Genomic DNA, 19,222 nt, shown 5'->3' with positions numbered 1-19,222 from the left:
CTCTTAGGCAGAGAGACAGTATTCCTCCTTCAGCTTCTCCAGGTCCTTCTCCTTCAGGCAGAGGTTCGTCTTGGCGTCAACAGGATCTAATTTCTTAGGAGCCAGCCTCCTACTTTTATAGCACAATTCTTTTGTTCTTTAGCGCCAGGGGGCCTGGGCCTGGCTCAGTCCAGTTCTGGAGCACTTTGTTATGGTGACTCTGCACTTTCCTTTCAGCAGCAGGGCAGAGACATCAGCCGCTCCACAGGGGGCGGCGCCGGCTTTGTGTTGGCAGAGCACAGGTCTATTCAAGAGTCAAGGTGTACTCCTCCCACCCATCCTGGTGTAATCTCCCTACCCACCACCTGGCAGCCAACCTGTCTCCTGGAATTCCCCAGCCCTGCTCCTTACTGTTGCTAGGCAGAACACACACACAGCGCAGAGGCGGACTGAATGGCCAGATCAGTAAATACTAACTTTCTAAAAGTAGTATTTACAAACACAGGATATTAAAATAAACTTTACTAAAAGAAGTATTTTATTATTCTGAGTTCAGGCATACTAAACATGACTTTCTACCATGCTCTATGAGTCCACTGGGGTCACAGCGTGTAGTGACTCCAGCAGCCCATTCTGGCCTATGGAGAGCAGGTAGCCTTCAATAGTGAAAAACGAAAATGGCTGTAATTCACTATTAAGACATGCCACACACATCAGGGCATGTCCTACCTTATGCCTACAATGCACCCTGCCCTTGGGCCTACCAGAGGGGTGACTAATATGTAGTTAAGGGAAGGTTTAGGGACTGGCAAGTGGGGGCACTTGCACAGTCAGCGCGACAGTACCAGACTGCGCGCAGGTTCTGCAGTGGCAGACCCTAGACATATTTTACTAGGCCGCTTCTGTGGGTGGCACAACCAGTGCTGCAGGCCCACCAGCGGTATTTGTATTTACAAGCCCTGGCACTCCTGGTGCACTTTACTAGGGGCTGACAGTAAACCAAATGACTCAATCATGGACACCAATCAATGTATATAGTTTTAACAGGGAGCACTTGCACTGTGGCACTGATCAGCAGTGTCACAGTGCTCTGAGCAACTAACACCAACAAAACACAATGAGGCACATCAGCAAAAAGTGGAAGGGAAACTCACGCCAAGGTGCCAGGTCTAACAACCTGGTTCTCAGCCTCTAGAGCAGCTCTACTGACCTGGTTCGCTGGCTCTAAAGCAGCTCTGCTGACCTCGTTCTCTGGCTCTAGAGCAGCTCTGCTGACCTGGTTCGCTGGCTCTAAAGCAGCTCTGCTGACCTGGTTCTATGGCTCTAAAGCAGCTCTGCTGACTTGGTTCTCTGGCTCTAGAGCAGCTCTGTTGACCTGGTTCTCTGGCTCTAAAGCAGCTCTGCTGACCTGGTTCTCTGGCTCAAAAGCAGCTCTGCTGGTCTGGTTCTCTGGCTCTAATACAGCTCTGCTGACCTGGTTCTCTCCCTCTAAAGCAGCTCTGCTGACCTGGTTTCTCTGGCTCTACAGCAGCTCTGCTGACCTGGTTTCACTGGCTCTACAGCAGCTCTGCTGACCTGGTTCTCTGGCTCTAGAGCAGCTTTGCTGACCTAGTTCTTATGCTCTAGAGCAGCGCTGCTGATCTGGTTCTCTGCCTCTACAACAGCTCTGCTGACCTGGTTCTCGGCCTCTAGAGCAGCTCTGCTGACCTGGTTCTCTGGCTCTAGAGCAGCTCTGCTGACCTGGTTCGCTGGCTCTAAAGCAGCTCTGCTGACCTGGTTCTATGGCTCTAAAGCAGCTCTGCTGACTTGGTTCTCTGGCTCTAGAGCAGCTCTGCTGACCTGGTTCTCTGGCTCTAAAGCAGCTCTGCTGACCTGGTTCTCTGATTCAAAAGCAGCTCTGCTGGCCTGGTTCTCTGGCTCTAATACAGCTCTGCTGACCTGGTTCTCTCCCTCTAAAGCAGCTCTGCTGGCCTGGTTTCTGTGGCTCTACAGAAGCTCTGCTGACCTGGTTCTCTGGCTCTAGAGCAGCTTTGCAGACCTAGTTCTTAGGCTCTAGAGCAGCTCTGCTGATCTGGTTCTCTGCCTCTACAACAGCTCTGCTGACCTGGTTCTCTGCCTCTAAAGCAGTTCTGCTGACCCAGTTCTATGGCTCTAAAGCAGTTCTGCTGACCTGGTTCTCTCTCTCTAGAGAAGCTCTGCTGACCTGGTCCCTTGGCTCTAAAGCAGCTCTGCTGACCTGGTTTTCTCCCTCTAAAGCAGCTATGCTGACTAGGTTCTTTCGCTCTAAAGCAGCTCTATTGACCTGGGTCTCTGGCTCTACAGCAGCTCTGCTGACCTGGTTCTCTGGCCCTAGACCAGCTCTGCTGACCCGGTTCTTAGGCTCTAGAGCAGCTCTGCTGACCTAGTTCTCTGGCTCTAAAGCAGCTCTGCTGACCTGGTTCTATGGCTCTAAAGCACCTCTGCTGACCTGGTTCTCTGGCTCTAAAGCAGCTTTGCTGACCTGGTTCTCTCCCTCTAAATCAGCTCTACTGACCTGGTTGTCTGGTTCTAGAGCCGCTCTGCTGACCTGGTTCTCTGGCTCTAAAGCAGCTCTGCTGACCTGTTTCTCTCCCTCTAAAGCAGCTCTGCTGACCTGGTGTCTCTGGCTCTAAAACAGCTCTGCTGACCTGGTTCTCTGGCTCTAAAGCTGCTCCGCTGACCTGGTTCTCTCCCTCCAAAGCAGCTCTGCTGACCTGGTTCTCTGCCTCTAGAGCAGCTCTGCTGACCTGGTTCTCTGGCTCTAAAGCAGCTGACCTGGTTCTATGGCTCTAAAACAGCTCTGCTGACCTGGTTCTCTGGCTCTAAAGCAGCTCTGCTGACCTGGTTCTCTCCCTCTAAAGAGCTCTGCTTACCCGGTTCTCTAAAACAGCTCTGCTGGCCTGGTTCTCTGGCTCTAATACAGCTCTGCTGACCTGGTTCTCTCCCTCTAAAGCAGCTCTGCTGGCCTGGTTTCTGTGGCTCTACAGAAGCTCTGCTGACCTGGTTCTCTGGCTCTAGAGCAGCTTTGCTGACCTGGTTCTATGGCTCTAAAGCAGCTCTGCTGACTTGGTTCTCTGGCTCTAGAGCAGCTCTGTTGACCTTGTTCTCTGGCTCTAAAGCAGCTCTGCTGACCTGGTTCTCTGGCTCGAAAGCAGCTCTGCTGGTCTGGTTCTCTGGCTCTAATACAGCTCTGCTGACCTGGTTCTCTCCCTCTAAAGCAGCTCTGCTGACCTGGTTTCTCTAGCTCTACAGCAGCTCTGCTGTCCTGGTTCTCTGGCTCTAGAGCAGCTTTGCTGACCTAGTTCTTATGCTCTAGAGCAGCGCTGCTGATCTGGTTCTCTGCCTCTACAACAGCTCTGCTGACCTGGTTCTCTGCCTCTAAAGCAGCTCTGCTGACCCGGTTCTATGGCTCTAAAGCAGTTCTGCTGACCTGGTTCTCTGTCTCTAGAGCAGCTCTGCTGACCTGGTCCCTTGGCTCTAAAGCAGCTCTGCTGACCTGGTTTTCTCCCTCAAAAGCAGCTCTGCTGACTAGGTTCTCTCGCTCTACAGCAGCTCTATTGACCTAATTTCTCTGGCTCTACAGCAGCTCTGCTGACCTGGTTCTCTGGCCGTAGAGCAGTTCTTCTGACCTGGTTCTTAGGCTCTAGAGCAGCTCTGCTGACCTGGTTCTCTCCCTCTAAAGCAGCTCTGCTGACCTGTTTTCTCTGGCTCTAGAGCAGCTCTGCTGACCTGGTTCTCTGGCTCTAAAGCAGCTCCGCTGACCTGGTTCTCTCCCTCCAAAGCAGATCTGCTGACCTGGTTCTCTGCCTCTAGAGCAGCTCTGCTGACCTGGTTCTCTGTCTTTAAAGCAGCTGACCTGGTTCTATGGCTCTCAAACAGCTCTGCTGAGCTGGTTCTCTCCCTCTAAAGAGCTCTGCTTACCCGGTTCTCTAAAACAGTTCTGCTGACCTGGTTCTCTGCCTCTAAAGCAGCTCTGCTGACCTGGTTCTCTGGCTCTAGAGCAGCTCTGCTGACCTGGTTCTCTGGCTCTAAAGCAGTTCTGCTGACCTGGTTCTCTCCCTCTAAAGCAGCTCTGCTGACCTGGTTTCTCTGGCTCTACAGCAGCTCTGCTGACCTGGTTCTCGGCCTCTAGAGCAGCTCTGCTGACCTGGTTCTCTGGCTCTAGAGCATCCCTGCTGACCTGGTTTTCTGGCTCTAAAGCAGTTCTGCTGACCTGGTTCTCTCCCTCTAAAGCAGCTCTGCTGACCTGGTTTCTCTGGCTCTACAGCAGCTCTGCTGACCTGGTTCTCGGTCTCTAGAGCAGCTCTGCTGACCTGGTTCTCTGGCTCTAGAGCAGCTCTGCTGACCTGGTTCGCTGGCTCTAAAGCAGCTCTGCTGACCTGGTTCTATGGCTCTAAAGCAGCTCTGCTGACTTGGATCTCTGGCTCTAGAGCAGCTCTTCTGACCTGGTTCTCTGGCTCTAAAGCAGCTCTGCTGACCTGGTTCTCTGGCTCAAAAGCAGCTCTGCTGGCCTGGTTCTCTGGCTCTAATACAGCTCTGCTGACCTGGTTCTCTCCCTCTAAAGCAGCTCTCCTGGCCTGGTTTCTGTGGCTCTACAGAAGCTCTGCTGACCTGGTTCTCTGGCTCTAGAGCAGCTTTGCTGACCTAGTTCTTAGGCTCTAGAGCAGCTCTGCTGATCTGGTTCTCTGCCTCTACAACAGCTCTGCTGACCTGGTTCTCTGCCTCTAAAGAAGTTCTGCTGACCCAGTTCTATGGCTCTGAAGCAGTTCTGCTGACCTGGTTCTCTGTCTCTAGAGCAGCTCTGCTGACCTGGTCCCTTGGCTCTAAAGCAGCTCTGCTGACCTGGTTTTCTCCCTCTAAAGCAGCTATGCTGACTAGGTTCTTTCGCTCTAAAGCAGCTCTATTGACCTGAGTCTCTGGCTCTACAGCAGCTCTGCTGACCTGGTTCTCTGGCCCTAGACCAGCTCTGCTGACCCGGTTCTTAGGCTCTAGAGCAGCTCTGCTGACCTGGTTCTCTGGCTCTAAAGCAGCTCTGCTGACCTGGTTCTATGGCTCTAAAGCACCTCTGCTGACCTGGTTCTCTGGCTCTAGAGCAGCACTGCTGACCTGGTTCTCTGGCTCTAAAGCAGCTTTGCTGACCTGGTTCTCTCTCTCTAAATCAGCTCTACTGACCTGGTTCTCTGGTTCTAGAGCAGCTCTGCTGACCTGGTTCTCTGGCTCTAAAGCAGCTCTGCTGACCTGTTTATCTCCCTCTAAAGCAGCTCTGCTGACCTGGTGTCTCTGGCTCTAGAGCAGCTCTGCTGACCCTGTTCTCTGGCTCTAAAGCTGCTCCGCTGACCTGGTTCTCTCCCTCCAAAGCAGCTCTGCTGACCTGGTTCTCTGCCTCTAGAGCAGCTCTGCTGACCTGGTTCTCTGGCTCTAAAGCAGCTGACCTGGTTCTATAGCTCTAAAACAGCTCTGCTGACCTGGTTCTCTGGCTCTAAAGCAGCTCTGCTGACCTGGTTCTCTCCCTCTAAAGAGCTCTGCTTACCCGGTTCTCTAAAACAGTTCTGCTGACCTGGTTCGCTGCCTCTAAAGCAGCTCTGCTGACCTGGTTCTCTGGCTCTAGAGCAGCTCTGCTGACCTGGTTCTGTGGCTCTAAAGCAGTTGTGCTGACCTGGTTCTCTCTCTCTAAAGCAGCTCTGCTGACCTGGTTTCTGTGGCTCTACAGCAGCTCTGCTGACCTGGTTCTCGGCCTCTAGAGCAGCTCTGCTGACCTGGTTCTCTGGCTCTAGAGCAGCCCTGCTGACCTGGTTCTCTGGCTCTAAAGCAGTTCTGCTGACCTGGTTCTCTCCCTCTAAAGCAGCTCTGCTGACCTGGTTTCTCTGGCTCTACAGCAGCTCTGCTGACCTGGTTCTCGGCTTCTAGAGCAGTTCTGCTGACCTGGGTCTCTGGCTCTAGAGCAGCTCTGCTGACCTGGGTCTCTGGTTCTAGAGCAGCTCTACTGACCTGCTTCTTAGGCTCTAGAGCAGCTCTGCTGACCTGGTTCTCTGGCTCTACAACGGCTCTGCTGACCTGGTTTCTCTGGCTCTACAGCAGCTCTGCTGACCCGGTTCTATGGCTCTAAAGCAGTTCTGCTGACCTGGTTGTCTGGCTCTAGAGCAGTTCTGCTGAGCTGATCCCTTGGCTCTAAAGCAGCTCTGCTGACCTGATGCTCTCCCTCTAAAGCAGCTCTGCTGACCTGGTTCTCTCCCTCTAAAGCAGCTCTACTGACCTGGTTTCTCTGGCTCTACAGCAGCTCTGCTGACCTGATTCTCTGGCTCTAGAGCAGCTCTGCTGACCCGGTTCTTAGGCTCTAGAGCAGCTCTGCTGACCTCGTTCTCTGGCTCTAGAGCAGCTCTGCTGACCTGGTTCTATGGCTCTAAAGCAGCTCTGCTGACCTCGTTCTCTGGCTCTAGAGCAGCTCTGCTGACCTGGTTCGCTGGCTCTAAAGCAGCTCTGCTGACCTGGTTCTATGGCTCTAAAGCAGCTCTGCTGACTTGGTTCTCTGGCTCTAGAGCAGCTCTGTTGACCTGGTTCTCTGGCTCTAAAGCAGCTCTGCTGACCTGGTTCTCTGGTTCAAAAGCAGCACTGTTGGTCTGGTTCTCTGGCTCTAATACAGCTCTGCTGACCTGGTTCTCTCCCTCTAAAGCAGCTCTGCTGACCTGGTTTCTCTGGCTCTACAGCAGCTCTGCTGACCTGGTTCTCTGGCTCTAGAGCAGCTTTGCTGACCTAGTTCTTATGCTCTAGAGCAGCGCTGCTGATCTGGTTCTCTGCCTCTACAACAGCTCTGCTGACCTGGTTCTCTGCCTCTAAAGCAGCTCTGCTGACCCGGTTCTATGGCTCTAAAGCAGTTCTGCTGACCTGGTTCTCTGTCTCTAGAGGAGCTCTGCTGACCTGGTCCCTTGGCTCTTAAGCAGCTCTGCTGACCTGGTTTTCTCCCTCTAAAGCAGCTCTGCTGACTAGGTTCTCTCGCTCTAAAGTAGCTCTATTGACCTGGTTTCTCTGGCTCTACAGCACCTCTGCTGACCTGGTTCTCTGGCCCTAGAGAAGCTCTGCTGACCCGGTTCTTAGGCTCTATAGCAGCTCTGCCGACCTGGTTCTATCCCTCTAAATAAGCTCTACTGACCTGGTTCTCTGGTTCTAGAGCAGCTCTGCTGACCTGGTTCTCTGGCTCTAAAGCAGCTCTGCTGACCTGGTTCTCTCCCTCTAAAGCAGCTCTGCTGACCTGGTTTCTCTGGCTCTAGAGCAGCTCTGCTGACCTGGTTTTCTGGCTCTAAAGCAGCTCCGCTGACCTGGTTCTCTCCCTCCAAAGTAGCTCTGCTGACCTGGTTCTCTGCCTCTAGAGCAGCTCTACTGACCTGGTTCTCTGGCTCTCAAGCAGCTGACCTGGTTCTATGGCTCTAAAACAGCTCTGCTGACCTGGTTCTCTGGCTCTAAAGCAGCTCTGCTGACCTGGTTCTCTCCCTCTAAAGAGCTCTGCTTACCCGGTTCTCTAAAACAGTTCTGCTGACCTGGTTCTCTGCGTCTAAAGCAGCTCTGCTGACCTGGTTCTCTGGCTCTAGAGCAGCTCTGCTGACCTGGTTCTCTGGCTCTAAAGCAGTTCTGCTGACCTGGTTCTCTCTCTCTAAAGCAGCTCTGCTGACCTGGTTTCTCTGGCTCTACAGCAGCTCTGCTGACCTGGTTCTCGGCCTCTAGAGCAGCTCTGCTGACCTGGTTCTCTGGCTCTAGAGCAGCCCTGCTGACCTGGTTCTCTGGCTCTAAAGCAGTTCTGCTGACCTTGTTCTCTCCCTCTAAAGCAGCTCTGCTGACCTGGTTTCTCTGGCTCTACAGCAGCTCTGCTGACCTGGTTTCTCTGGCTCTACAGCAGCTCTGCTGACCTGGTTCTCGGCTTCTAGAGCAGTTCTGCTGACATGGGTCTCTGGCTCTAGAGCAGCTCTGCTGACCTGGGTCTCTGGTTCTAGAGCAGCTCTGCTGACCTGCTTCTTAGGCTCTAGAGCAGCTCTGCTGACCTGGTTCTCTGGCTCTACAACGGCTCTGCTGACCTGGTTTCTCTGGCTCTACAGCAGCTCTGCTGACCCGGTTCTATGACTCTAAAGCAGTTCTGCTGACCTGGTTGTCTGGCTCTAGAGAAGTTCTGCTGAGCTGATCCCTTGGCTCTAAAGCAGCTCTGCTGACCTGATTCTCTCCCTCTAAAGCAGCTCTGCTGACCTGGTTCTCTCCCTCTAAAGCAGCTCTACTGACCTGGTTTCTCTGGCTCTACAGCAGCTCTGCTGACCTGGTTCTCTGGCTCTAGAGCAGCTCTGCTGACCCGGTTCTTAGGCTCTAGAGCAGCTCTGCTGACCTGGTTCTCTGGCTCTAAAGCAGCTCTGCTGACCTGGTTCTATGGCTCTAAAGCAGCTCTGCTGACCTCGTTCTCTGGCTCTAGAGCAGCTCTGCTGACCTGGTTCGCTGGCTCTAAAGCAGCTCTGCTGACCTGGTTCTATGGCTCTAAAGCAGCTCTGCTGACTTGGTTCTCTGGCTCTAGAGCAGCTCTGTTGACCTGGTTCTCTGGCTCTAAAGCAGCTCTGCTGACCTGGTTCTCTGGCTCAAAAGCAGCACTGCTGGTCTGGTTCTCTGGCTCTAATACAGCTCTGCTGACCTGGTTCTCTCCCTCAAAAGCAGCTCTACTGACCTGGTTTCTCTGGCTCTACAGCAGCTCTGCTGACCTGGTTCTCTGGCTCTAGAGCAGCTTTGCTGACCTAGTTCTTATGCTCTAGAGCAGCGCTGCTGACCTGGTTCTCTGCCTCTAGAGCAGCTCTGCTGACCTGGTTCTCTGGCTCTAAAGCAGCTGACCTGGTTCTATAGCTCTAAAACAGCTCTGCTGACCTGGTTCTCTGGCTCTAAAGCAGCTCTGCTGACCTGGTTCTCTCCCTCTAAAGAGCTCTGCTTACCCGGTTCTCTAAAACAGTTCTGCTGACCTGGTTCGCTGCCTCTAAAGCAGCTCTGCTGACCTGGTTCTCTGGCTCTAGAGCAGCTCTGCTGACCTGGTTCTGTGGCTCTAAAGCAGTTCTGCTGACCTGGTTCTCTCTCTCTAAAGCAGCTCTGCTGACCTGGTTTCTCTGGCTCTACAGCAGCTCTGCTGACCTGGTTCTCGGCCTCTAGAGCAGCTCTGCTGACCTGGTTCTCTGGCTCTAGAGCAGCCCTGCTGACCTGGTTCTCTGGCTCTAAAGCAGTTCTGTTGACCTGGTTCTCTCCCTCTAAAGCAGCTCTGCTGACCTGGTTTCTCTGGCTCTACAGCAGCTCTGCTGACCTGGTTCTCGGCTTCTAGAGCAGTTCTGCTGACCTGGGTCTCTGGCTCTAGAGCAGCTCTGCTGACCTGGGTCTCTGGTTCTGGAGCAGCTCTACTGACCTGCTTCTTAGGCTCTAGAGCAGCTCTGCTGACCTGGTTCTCTGGCTCTACAACGGCTCTGCTGACCTGGTTTCTCTGGCTCTACAGCAGCTCTGCTGACCCGGTTCTATGGCTCTAAAGCAGTTCTGCTGACCTGGTTGTCTGGCTCTAGAGCAGTTCTGCTGAGCTGATCCCTTGGCTCTAAAGCAGCTCTTCTGACCTGATGCTCTCCCTCTAAAGCAGCTCTGCTGACCTGGTTCTCTCCCTCTAAAGCAGCTCTACTGACCTGCTTTCTCTGGCTCTACAGCAGCTCTGCTGACCTGGTTCTCTGGCTCTAGAGCAGCTCTGCTGACCCGGTTCTTAGGCTCTAGAGCAGCTCTGCTGACCTGGTTCTCTGGCTCTAAAGCAGCTCTGCTGACCTGGTTCTATGGCTCTAATACAGCTCTGCTGACCTGGTTCTCTCCCTCTAAAGCAGCTCTGCTGACCTGGTTTCTCTGGCTCTACAGCAGCTCTGCTGACCTGGTTCTCTGGCTCTAGAGCAGCTTTGCTGACCTAGTTCTTATGCTCTAGAGCAGCGCTGCTGATCTGGTTCTCTGCCTCTAAAACAGCTCTGCTGACCTGGTTCTCTGCCTCTAAAGCAGCTCTGCTGACCTGGTTCTATGGCTCTAAAGCAGTTCTGCTGACCTGGTTCTCTGTCTCTAGAGCAGCTCTGCTGACCTGGTCCCTTGGCTCTAAAGCAGCTCTGCTGACCTGGTTTTCTCCCTCTAAAGCAGCTCTGCTGACTAGGTTCTCTCGCTCTAAAGTAGCTCTATTGACCTGGTTTCTCTGGCTCTACAGCACCTCTGCTGACCTGGTTCTCTGGCCCTAGAGCAGCTCTGCTGACCCGGTTCTTAGGCTCTATAGCAGCTCTGCTGACCTGGTTCTATCCCTCTAAATAAGCTCTACTGACCTGGTTCTCTGGTTCTAGAGCAGCTCTGCTGACCTGGTTCTCTGGCTCTAAAGCAGCTCTGCTGACCTGGTTCTCTCCCTCTAAAGCAGCTCTGCTGACCTGGTTTCTCTGGCTCTAGAGCAGCTCTGCTGACCTGGTTTTCTGGCTCTAAAGCAGCTCCGCTGACCTGGTTCTCTCCCTCCAAAGTAGCTCTGCTGACCTGGTTCTCTGCCTCTAGAGCAGCTCTGCTGACCTGGTTCTCTGGCTCTAAAGCAGCTGACCTGGTTCTATGGCTCTAAAACAGCTCTGCTGACCTGGTTCTCTGGCTCTAAAGCAGCTCTGCTGACCTGGTTCTCTCCCTCTAAAGAGCTCTGCTTACCCGGTTCTCTAAAACAGTTCTGCTGACCTGGTTCTCTGCCTCTAAAGCAGCTCTGCTGACCTGGTTCTCTGGCTCTAGAGCAGCTCTGCTGACCTGGTTCTCTGGCTCTAAAGCAGTTCTGCTGACCTGGTTCTCTCTCTCTAAAGCAGCTCTGCTGACCTGGTTTCTCTGGCTCTACAGCAGCTCTTCTGACCTGGTTCTCGGCCTCTAGAGCAGCTCTGCTGACCTGGTTCTCTGGCTCTAGAGCAGCCCTGCTGACCTGGTTCTCTGGCTCTAAAGCAGTTCTGCTGACCTGGTTCTCTCCCTCTAAAGCAGCTCTGCTGACCTGGTTTCTCTGGCTCTACAGCAGCTCTGCTGACCTGGTTTCTCTGGCTCTACAGCAGCTCTGCTGACCTGGTTCTCGGCTTCTAGAGCAGTTCTGCTGACCTGGGTCTCTGGTTCTAGAGCAGCTCTGCTGACCTGCTTCTTAGGCTCTAGAGCAGCTCTGCTGACCTGGTTCTCTGGCTCTACAACGGCTCTGCTGACCTGGTTTCTCTGGCTCTACAGCAGCTCTGCTGACCCGGTTCTATGACTCTAAAGCAGTTCTGCTGACCTGGTTGTCTGGCTCTAGAGCAGTTCTGCTGAGCTGATCCCTTGGCTCTAAAGCAGCTCTGCTGACCTGATTCTCTCCCTCTAAAGCAGCTCTGCTGACCTGGTTCTCTCCCTCTAAAGCAGCTCCACTGACCTGGTTTCTCTGGCTCTACAGCAGCTCTGCTGACCTGGTTCTCTGGCTCTAGAGCAGCTCTGCTGACCCGGTTCTTAGGCTCTAGAGCAGCTCTGCTGACCTGGTTCTCTGGCTCTAAAGCAGCTCTGCTGACCTGGTTCTATGGCTCTAAAGCAGCTCTGCTGACCTCGTTCTCTGGCTCTAGAGCAGCTCTGCTGACCTGGTTCGCTGGCTCTAAAGCAGCTCTGCTGACCTGGTTCTATGGCTCTAAAGCAGCTCTGCTGACTTGGTTCTCTGGCTCTAGAGCAGCTCTGTTGACCTGGTTCACTGGCTCTAAAGCAGTTCTGCTGACCTGGTTCTCTCCCTCTAAAGCAGCTCTGCTGACCTGGTTTCTCTGGCTCTACAGCAGCTCTGCTGACCTGGGGGGCGTCGTACTTGAACAGTTGTGTCAGCGGAGGTCTCCTGTCTCTTGTCCTGTCCTACGATACCGGGAACTTCGCACTGAGCCTACCTGCCTGTGTCCGGGTCTCCCTCCCGCTGCCGCGCTACAACATCCGCGGAACCGGCAAGGAGGGGAACTACTAATCCCAGTAGCACCTGGTGGGGCAGGGCGGAAGTGCACGCCCATTGGACGCGCCTGGAGGCGCTACAAATTGGAGCACGCCCTCGGTGGAGCGGGGGCGTCGTACTTGAACAGTTGTGTCAGCGGAGGTCTCCTGTCTCTTGTCCTGTCCTACGATACCGGGAACTTCGCACTGAGCCTACCTGCCTGTGTCCGGGTCTCCCTCCCGCTGCCGCGCTACAACATCCGCGGAACCGGCAAGGAGGGGGACTACTAATCCCAGCAGCACCTGGTGGGGCAGGGCGGAAGTGCACGCCCATTGGACGTGCCTGGAGGCGCTACAAATTGGAGCACGCCCTCGGTGGAGCGGGGGCGTCGTACTTGAACAGTTGTGTCAGCGGAGGTCTCCTGTCTCTTGTCCTGTCCTACGATACCGGGAACTTCGCACTGAGCCTACCTGCCTGTGTCCGGGTCTCCCTCCCGCTGCCGCGCTACAACATCCGCGGAACCGGCAAGGAGGGGGACTACTAATCCCAGTAGCACCTGGTGGGGCAGGGCGGAAGTGCACGCCCATTGGACGCGCCTGGAGGCGCTACAAATTGGAGCACGCCCTCGGTGGAGCGGGGGCGTCGTACTTGAACAGTTGTGTCAGCGGAGGTCTCCTGTCTCTTGTCCTGTCCTACGATACCGGGAACTTCGCACTGAGCCTACCTGCCTGTGTCCGGGTCTCCCTCCCGCTGCCGCGCTACAACATCCGCGGAACCGGCAAGGAGGGGGACTACTAATCCCAGCAGCACCTGGTGGGGCAGGGCGGAAGTGCACGCCCATTGGATGCGCCTGGAGGCGCTACAAATTAGAGCACGCCCTCCGCGTCGCGGGACGCGCGCGGGCGCCGCCGGGCTGAGCCCGGGCAGAGGGCGGGCCGTCTGTGGCCGTCAGGGGCCAAAGGAGGCCGGGCCGGGCCACATCTCTTTGTCACTCATTTCAGGTTCTGGCTGTTATCCCTGCAACGATTTACGCTGAGTATAGTAACAGTTATCTATTGGCTCCTCTTTGTCCCAGGGCAGAAAGTATTGTTCAGTTCCTGCTTGCTCCTGGATCGTTTACTATATCTCTAAAATTATGGCAACCTCCCTAAGATCTGGTCGGACACGCGGCCAAGACTGTCCAGGGGGATCAATATCAGGCTCTTTGGATGACTTTATTTCCAGAGCTACTCGTGTTCTCGAACATGAGATTATTATCACAGAGAAGAGACTGTCCGTAGAGATAGCAGCTAAGAGATCCTCCCTGGGGAACATAAGGTTGGCACTGTCCCCTGTTCATGCGGCTGCTGACACGGTCCAAAAAGTGGTACCCAGTATCGAGGCTCCTGGTTCAGATGAAACGAACATAAGTCCAAACAGCAGCCGCAGCACAGCCAGCATTTCTATTCTGGAAAACAGTTCATGTTTGGGAGTTTATAACACTATTCCTTTATTTCCGATCCCGGAGATACCATCAGAAGATAAAGTCAAGGACAAAGGGCGCATGAGTTTGCCCAAATCCTGTAAAAGGAAACGTCCAGGCGGGGTGAGCAAGGGTAAACGAGCTAAAGTGGCAAAAAACCAGGTATTAACAAACAAAAAAGCCTCATTGTGGCTCAGATTCTGCACCCATGGCGACGGAAACTGGTTCCATAGATGTGTCTGACAAAGAACGCCCTAATACTGTAAATAGAACAAGTAAAACCAAACAAGTGAGCGTAGACTTAAATAAAGACCAGCTTGCTAGTGCTACCCCCGCCCCGTGGAATACTGGCCCGATCTCTACACTACCATGTATAGATCTACCCCAAGAGTCACTCCCTTACACGGTTATTCTGGTGGGCGTCCCTAAGATTTCACACGACAAGACAGAATCGTTTAGAGATTTAAAAAACAAGGTCATACATTGGCTTAATGGAAATAGGTCTCTTCCATCCAATTTGCAAGCCGAAATTCTGTTTGTACGAAGGGTGAGTTGGGTGGGCACTAAAAATAAGGACGTGGAGGGCGATTGCATCATTATAAACTTTAGAGACCCTATAGTAGTTAGGCACATTTGTTACCATCCTAATACCCAAAATCCAGTAGGCATCATTACGCTTGATTTACGGTATTTTTATCCGCCTACCTATTTTACCCGGTCAGCACAATGGGTAAGGGTAAACAGGGGTAATCCTAGACCACCTATTCGAGAATTTGACCTCCCATTGCATAATCGTTTTGGCCCCTTCAATGATATGGATGGTGTGGATTGACTGAACCTTAACAATCCAGCTCTTGATCTTACTGATATAATAGACCAGGATAGAGCCGCTGCAAAGAGAATAAACCTCGATGTCCAACTGCCGGGTGGTCCAATACAGTCTGGAGGTGATTGTCCTACATTAGTTGTCCCTTCATTGATGGAAGACTGTAATACTGGTGTAAGTTTCGCCGTTCCTCTTGTATATTCACAGGATCACCTCAACCCTTCTCTTTCACCTAATCCAGTGCCTGCCCCTCCTGCCATCTTGGTGGCTTCAGCTCAGGAGGCTTTTACATCCTTGGAACTTGACATTAGGGAGATAAAACACCCGGAAATTCCATCAGTCCCTCCTTGGAAGATTATGAGTTGGAACGTGGCGGGTATTAGGGCAAAAATGAATGACTCTAGTTGGCAGGAATTCCTATGTTCATTTCACATAATATCCCTACAAGAGACCTGGGACACACAAAATAGTTTTTCTATGGATGGCTATTGCCATTTCCATATTCCAGCCAATCAAAGTGTAGCAGGGAGAGCCAAGGGTGGCTTGATCACGTTGTTCTCCCTTGAGATAAAGGGCTCACTTAGGCAGCTTGACGCAGGTTGTCCAAACTGTTTAATTGTGGAACTTTCGGCTCCTGATGCAAATAAAGTCTTATTTATCAATTTATATAATTCAATGGATGCCGATAATAATTTGGACCTTTTAGAGCAGTTCCTTTTATCTTATAGTTCAAGGTCGAATTCCTTTGAGATCTTTTTGTTGGGGCATCTAAATATCCACCCTTGCAATAAATTGTGTCGAGGTGACGATCATGAGGATCCGCAATTCTCGGCCACCCCACATTTTGAACATTCTAAACAGGGGGAAAAATTAGAAGATCTCCTCGCAGAATGGAATCTTTATGAATCAGCCTGTGGGGAGGGAGAAAATAGGATCCCAACCTTTAAAGGGAAAGACAAAGGTACAATTATCGATTATATTTTTTTGAGCTCTTTTATGCTAGTTCAAGTTGTACGTTATTTTACAGAGGTCTCTATTTTTAGTGATCACAACCCGGTGATTTTGGAGATAACCCCGGGTGGCCGAACATTAACGTTCAGGCATCCGTCACAAAACTTGGTAAAAGAAGTTGTCCTAACTGATCAGGGTAGGAAACTCCGGTGGACTAAAGTGGTTCCAACTACTTTTTTGTCCGAAGTTCGGTCTCAAACCGAAACGGAGTTTAATATTTGCCTAGATCCTCAGTCTCAAGGCGTAGAGGTTATAAATGCCTTTAACATTATTTGTAAACAAATAAACCAGAATCTATTGGTTAAAGGGAAGCAAAAACCTCAGTTGGAAAAAAGATGGTTTAACAAAAACTGTTCCCAATCCCATGCTGACCTTCTTAAAGCCTTGAAAAAAATCCCCAGAGATAGGGATCTTGTAATCTCGAAAAGGCTAGTATATAAACAGGCCTTAGCCCAAAGAAAACAGGAACTAAGGGAGGAAGTTTGGGCAAATCTTCTATCTACTGACACCCTGAAAGATAGTGGGAAATTTTGGGCAACTATAAATCAGCCCTTGTTTTCTAATGAGGATAAAAATCACGAATGTGATTGTAATATTCCTGACGAGGCATGGCTAACCCATTTCGAAAAAATATACAGCCTGCCTGTAGATGGTAATCCTGCCTCATCTAGCATGCCACATAGCAATTCTTACTCCCTGGACTTTCGGGTTCCGGAAGTAGAAAAGGCCATAGAAGAAATGTCGCGAAACAAGGCCCCGGGACCTGATGGGGTCCCTGCGGATCTGTTTAGAGCTGATCCATATATTTGGGCAAACATTTTAACCAATGTATTCAATAGGACTGGGCTAAATAAGAATAGTTTTCCTGCTACCTGGGCAACCTCAATCATTATCCCAATTTTTAAAAAAGGAGACCGACAGGACCCCTCCTGTTACAGACCAATCTCTTTGATAGATTCGTCTGTCAAAATACTGGGTAGAGTGGTCTTGAACAGATTAAGCGATTGGTTGAAGGGGAGTGGGATCCTGTCGGATGCACAATACGGTTTTAGACCTAAACGGAGCACCATTGACCAGTGTTTAAACTTGCACCTTTTAATAAATAAATATACAGTGGCCAAGGAGGGATTTCTGTACATGGCCTTTATGGATCTTTCCTCTGCGTTCGATCTTGTCAATAGATCTAAACTTTGGAATATCTTATTGACCATGGGCCTCCAACCTTCCCTTGTATATTTTTTGGCTGATCTTCACTCGGATTTATCAGCCAAAATTAGAGTCAATTCAAATGGGCGTTGCACGAAGCACTTTAGGTCAGATAGAGGCGTCAGACAGGGATGTATCCTGGCCCCCTTGTTGTTCACCCTTTATATAAATGCTCTCGATTCCCAACTGGGAGTGGTATCTTTAGACATTCCGCGCATAGGAGACCAGGTTGTCCCGGTTCTCCTATATGCGGATGACGCAGTGCTTCTGGCTCGCACTGGAGTAGGGTTGCAAAAGTTGCTGGATGCCTTCGGAGATTTTATGCAAAATCTGGACCTTAAAATAAATGCGAAAAAATCTCAGGTCCTGATTGCGGGGAAGTGAAGGCAGAAATCCAGGGCTAAAACTTTCTTTTGTTGTGGGGATGTGGTAAACAGGGTCTCAACATTCCCTTATTTAGGGGTTGTTTTCGATGAAAAGGGCAGTTGGAACCCACAAATCAATAGCCGGAGTGTGGCATTCGCTAGGACAGTTTCGGGAGTTAGAGGCTTTGTTAAAAGACTAGGGGCTAGACCAGTTGTAGCCCTACTAAAAGTTTACCAGGCAAAATGTTTAGCTGTTGCAACGTATGGTTGCCAGATATGGGGCTACACCAACCATAATAAAATACAGCTTATTGAAAATAAGTTCCTACGAGAAACCCTTTCTGTTCCACAGTCTACTCCGACTTTCTCCACACACACGGAAGTGGGGATTGGTTTTGTGACAGACCTGATTAGAATCGCCCCTCTCCTTTATTGGCTCAAGATTTGGCTGAACAAAGAAATTACTTTAAACCATGTAATATTAAATAGCTGTTTAAAACTGGATAATGTAAATAAAATATCATGGTTAGCATACATAAAATCTGGGTTCCAAAAGATAGGTCGTGAGGCCCTCTTCCGATCACCAGAAACTATCACGAAGAAGGATCTTGAAATGACCAAAACCGCCCTTGAGACCTTATTTTCCCTAGAACGTGAGGAGTTAGAAATGACAAAGCCAACAGTTAGAGCCAATTATGCCCTGATTAGTTCCCCTGGTCCTGAACCATATCTGATTGTTGTGAATGCCTCATACCACCGGTTCCTCCTAATCAGATTTAGGTTTAATTTGGTGCACTTTTCTCTGGGCTTTTTTAAAACCTGGTGCACTGTGGATCGTGCAGAACCCTGCAAATGTCATAATAGCTTAAGACAGGACACTCTACATTTTTTAATGTTCTGTAGTTTTTATAAGGATTGCAGGAGGAAGTTTTTGCTGCCGATACTGAGGGAGCTGGGTTTTAGACAGGTTAGGACAGCACTCATATATTTATTGCAACTAAGTACCCCACGAATCATGTTTCATGTTGCAAGCTTCCTGGTCGCAGCTATGCGTATTAGGAAAAAAATTGTTTTTCCATTGCAGGTTTTAAACTAAATCTTTTTTAACATCTTACGTACAAATTTTATAACTGTAGTTTTTACATTATTTATATTTGAATATGAAATAGGTCATATTATGATCAGGTTTCCTGGTATGAATTGTGTGTTTTATTCAATGTTTTTTAATTGTGTTTGTTAGGATTGTATGTGTCTTTTATGATATTAATTTATCGAATAAAGGAATTTTGACTGACTGACTGACTGACCTGGTTCTCGGCCTCTAGAGCAGCTCTGCTGACCTGGTTCTCTGGCTCTAGAGCAGCTCTGCTGACCTGGTTCGCTGGCTCTAAAGCAGCTCTGCTGACCTGGTTCTATGGCTCTAAAGCAGCTCTGCTGACTTGGTTCTCTGGCTCTAGAGCAGCTCTGCTGACCTGGTTCTCTGGCTCTAAAGCAGCTCTGCTGACATGGTTCTCTGGCTCAAAAGCAGCTCTGCTGGCCTGGTTCTCTGGCTCTAATACAGCTCTGCTGACCTGGTTCTCTCCCTCTAAAGCAGCTCTGCTGGCCTGGTTTCTGTGGCTCTACAGAAGCTCTGCTGACCTGGTTCTCTGGCTCTAGAGCAGCTTTGCTGACCTGGTTCTATGGCTCTAAAGCAGCTCTGCTGACTTGGTTCTCTGGCTCTAGAGCAGCTCTGTTGACCTGGTTCTCTGGCTCTAAAGCAGCTCTGCTGCTGACCTGGTTCTCTGGCTCAAAAGCAGCTCTGCTGGTCTGGTTCTCTGGCTCTAATACAGCTCTGCTGACCTGGTTCTCTCCCTCTAAAACAGCTCTGCTGACCTGGTTTCTCTGGCTCTACAGCAGCTCTGCTGACTTGGTTCTCTGGCTCTAGAGCAGCTTTGCTGACCTAGTTCTTATGCTCTAGAGCAGCGCTGCTGATCTGGTTCTCTGCCTCTACAACAGCTCTGCTGACCTGGTTCTCTGCCTCTAAAGCAGCTCTGCTGACCCGGTTCTATGGCTCTAAAGCAGTTCTGCTGACCTGGTTCTCTGTCTCTAGAGCAGCTCTGCTGACCTGGTCCCTTGGCTCTAAAGCAGCTCTGCTGACCTGGTTTTCTCCCTCTAAAGCAGCTCTGCTGACTAGGTTCTCTCGCTCTAAAGCAGCTCCATTGACCTGGTTTCTCTGGCTCTACAGCAGCTCTGCTGACCTGGTTCTCTGGCCCTAGAGCAGCTCTTCTGACCCGGTTCTTAGGCTCTAGAGCAGCTCTGCTGACCTGGTTCTCTGGCTCTAAAGCAGCTCTGCTGACCTGCTTCTATGGCTCTAGAGCAGCTCTGCTGACCTGGTTCTCTGACTCTAAAGCAGCTCTGCTGACCTGGTT

This window comes from Triturus cristatus, chromosome 4_1 (assembly GCF_964204655.1).
Source record: "Triturus cristatus chromosome 4_1, aTriCri1.1, whole genome shotgun sequence".
Classification (NCBI taxonomy): domain Eukaryota; kingdom Metazoa; phylum Chordata; class Amphibia; order Caudata; family Salamandridae; genus Triturus; species Triturus cristatus.
The sequence above is the reverse complement of the archived record's forward strand: the minus strand, read 5'-3'. Positions refer to the sequence as shown.